This window comes from Tursiops truncatus, assembly GCF_011762595.2.
Source record: "Tursiops truncatus isolate mTurTru1 chromosome Y unlocalized genomic scaffold, mTurTru1.mat.Y SUPER_Y_unloc_1, whole genome shotgun sequence".
Classification (NCBI taxonomy): domain Eukaryota; kingdom Metazoa; phylum Chordata; class Mammalia; order Artiodactyla; family Delphinidae; genus Tursiops; species Tursiops truncatus.
Genome location: NW_022983136.1, coordinates 117,095 through 120,795, shown reverse-complemented (window position 1 = coordinate 120,795; position 3,701 = coordinate 117,095).

The following is a 3,701-nucleotide window of genomic DNA, read 5'->3' as shown; positions in this document are numbered from 1 at the left end:
GCCGTGTATATGTGTTAGTGTGTGTGTCCTGTTATATGCTGTGCATTGAGTCACATTGAGCCATGTGAGTGTGTGTGTATGTGTGTGTGTGTGCTGGTATAATCTGTGAACCGAATCAAAGTGAGCTGTGTGTATGTGTTTGCTGGTGTAGGCTGTGCATTGAGTCACAGTGAGATATGTGTCTGTGTGTGTGTGTGCTGCTATAGGTTGTGCATTGATTCACAGAGAGCTGTGTGTGCGTGTATGTGTGTGCGCCAGTATGGGCTGTGCATTGAGTCACAACACACCATGTTTGTTTGTGTGGGTGCTGTTATAGGCTGGGCATTGTGTCACAGTGAGCTGTGTGTGTCCGTGTTAGTATAGGATGTGCATTGAGTCACAGTGAGCTGTGCAACTCTGATTTTTTTGTGTGTGTTTTGGTGTGCTGGTGTACCTGTGCATTTAGTTACATTGATCCATGTCTGTGAGGGTGTGTTTGCCGATATAGACTGAGCATTGATTCAGAGAGACGTGTTTGTGTGTGAGTTTGCCAGCATAACCTGTCCATTGAGTCACAGAGAGCCATGAGAATATGATTGTGTGTGTGTGCTGGTATAGGCTGTACATGTGTCAGAGTGAGCAGTGCAAGTGTGTTTTAGTGTGTGTGTGTTTTGTTGTGCTGGTATATGCTGTGTATTGAGTTACATTGATCTGTGTGTGTGAGTGTTTGTTTTCTGGCATAGGCTGAACATTGACTCAGAGTGAGGAGTACGTGAGTGAGCCAGTATACGCTGTGCAATGAGTCACGGGGAGCCATATGAATATGTGTGTGTGTGTGCTGCTATAGGCTGTGTCTTGAGTCCCATTGAGTTGTGTATGTGTGTGTGTGCTGGTGTTGTTGTGCACTCAGTTACAATGAGCCATGTGTGTGTTTGTGTGTGTACTGGTAAACGAATTGCATTGAGTCACAATGAGTCGTGTCTGTATGTGAATTTGCTGTTATAGGCAAGGCATTGAATCACAGTGAGCCATGGGTGTGTATGTGTGTGCTGGTATATGCTGAGCATTGACTAACAGTGAGGTGTGTGTCTGTGCGTGTGCTGGTATAGGTTTTGCAATGAGTCACAGTGAGTGGTGTATATGTGTGTGTGCTTGTATAGGTTTTGCCTTGAGTCACAGTGAGATATGTGTACGTCTGTGTGTGTGCTGGTAAGGGTTGTGCTTGAGTCAGAGTGAGCAGTGTGTCTGCTGGTATACGCTGTGCACTAAATCACACTGAAGGCTGTGTGTGGGTGTGTTTTATAGCCTGAGCATTGACTCACAGTGAGGTGTGTGTGTTTATGTGTGTGTTGGTATAGACTGTATTTTGAGTCACAGGAAGCCATGTATGTATGTGTGTGCTGGTATATGCTGTGCACTGAGTAACAATGAATGGTGTGTGTGTCTGTGTGTGCTGTATACAATGAGCATTGAATCACTCTGAGGTGTATGTTTGCACTGGTATAGGCTGTGCATTGAGGCACCATGAGCCGTTGTGTGTGTGTGTTTGTCTTTCAATAGGCTCTGCTTTAAATCACAGTGAGCCATATGTGTATGTGTGTGTTTGTGTGCTGATATAGGGTGTACTTTGATCACAACTGTTTTTGTGTGTGTGTGTGGTGGTATACGCTGTGCATTCAGTCCCACTGAGCCGAGTGTGTTTTTGGTTTGTGAGTGTGAGTCTGTTTGCTGGTGTAGGCTGCGCATTGAGTCACACTGAGCCGTGCATGTGTGTGTGTGCTCTTATAGGCTGTGCTTTGTCACAATGAACGTTTTAGTGTGTATGTGTGTGTGTTGTGTGTTCTGGTATAAGCTGTGCTTTGAAACACAGTGAGCTGATTTGCGCCTGAGTGCTGGTAGAGGGTGTGAGTTGAGGCACAGTGAGCCATATGTGTTTGTGTTGGTACAGGCTGCACATTGAGTCTCAGTGTGTTGTCCCTGTGTGTGTGATCCTGAATAGGTTGTGTATTGAGCCACAGTGAGCCATGTGTATACACGTGTTTGTGTGAAAGGCAGGGCTTTGAGCGCAAGTGAGCCATGGGTGTGTGTGTGTGAGTGCTGGAATATTCTGGGCGTTCAGTCGCTGTGAGCTATGTATGTGGGTGTATGATGGTATAAGCTGTTCATAGAGTCAGAGTTCGCTGTTTGTGTGTGTGTGCTGGAATAATCTGTACACTAAATCACACTGAGGGATGTGAGTGTCTGTTTGCCGTATAGCCTGAGCATTGATTCACAGCGTGGTATGTGTGTTGTGTGTTGGTATAGTCTGTGCAGTGAGTCACACGAAGCCATTTATGTGTGTGCTGGTATGTGCTGTGCAGTGAGTAACAACTAGGTGTGTGTGTGTGTGTGTGTGTGTTGTAAAACGTAAGCATTGAGTCACTGTGTAGTGTGTGTTTGTGATGTATAGGCTGTGAATTCAGTCACATTGAGCTGTGTGTATCTTTGTGTGTGTTGCTACAGGCTGTGCATTCAATCACAGTGAGCCATGTGTGTGTGTGTGTGTGTGTGTGTGTGCAGGTATATGCTGTGCATTGTGTCCAAGGGAGACGAATATGTCTGGGTGTGTGTGTGTGTGTCTGTAGGCTGATATAGGCTGTGCTTGAGTCACAGTGAGCCTTAAATATGTGTGTGCATGTGTGTGCTCTAATAAGCCGTGTGTTGAACCACAGTGAGCTTTTCTGTGTGTGTGTGTGTGTGTGTGTGTGTGTGTTCTGGTATAGGCTGTGCATTGAAATGCAGTGAACCGTTTGTCTGAGTACTGGTAGAGGGTGCGAGTTGAGGCACCGTGAGCCATATGTGGTTTTGTTGGTATAGGCTGCACATTGAGTCTCAGTGAGGCAGCTGTGTGTGTGTGTTTTTGTATCAGCTATGCATTGAGTCACAGTGAGCCATGTGTATGCGTGTGTGTGTGCTGTAATAGGCAGTGAATTGAGTCACAGTGAGCCATGGTTGTGTGTTTGTTTGTGCTGAAATAGACTGTGCATTGAGTCACAGTGATATCTGTGTGTGTGTGACTGAGTGTGTGTGTGTGTGTGCCGGTATAGGCTGTTCATAGTGTTCCAGTGAGCTGTGTGGGTTATGTGCTGGTACAGGCAGTGCACTGAGCCACACTATTGGAGTGTGAATGTGTGCTGTATAGATTGAGCATTTACTCAAAGTGAGGGGTGTGTGTGTGTGTGTGTGTGCATGTATAGGCTGTGCAGTAACTCACAGTAAGCCGTGCCTGTGTGTGTGTTGTTATAGGCCGTACATGGGTCACAGTGAGCAGTATATGTGTGTGTGTGTGTGTGCTGTTTTCGGCTGTGATTTGAGTCACAGGGAGCCAAGTGTGTGTGTGTGTGCTGGTATATACTATACAGTGAATCACATTGAGGTGTGTGTGTGTGTGTGTGTGTGTGTGCTGTATAGGCTGAGCATTGTGTCACTGTGAGTTGTGAGTTTGGGCTGCTATAGGCTGCAGAGTGAGTGACAGTGAGCCACGTGTATTTCTGTGTGTGTGTGTGCTGGTATAGTCTGTGCAATGAGACACAGTGAGCCGTGTATATGTGTTAGAGTGTGTGTCTTTTATAGGCTGTGCATTGAGTCACAGTGAGCCGTGTGTGTGTGTGTGTGTGTGCAGTATAGGCTGTATACTGAGTTACTTTGAGGTCTGTGTGTGTGCTCTATAGGTTGATCGTTGA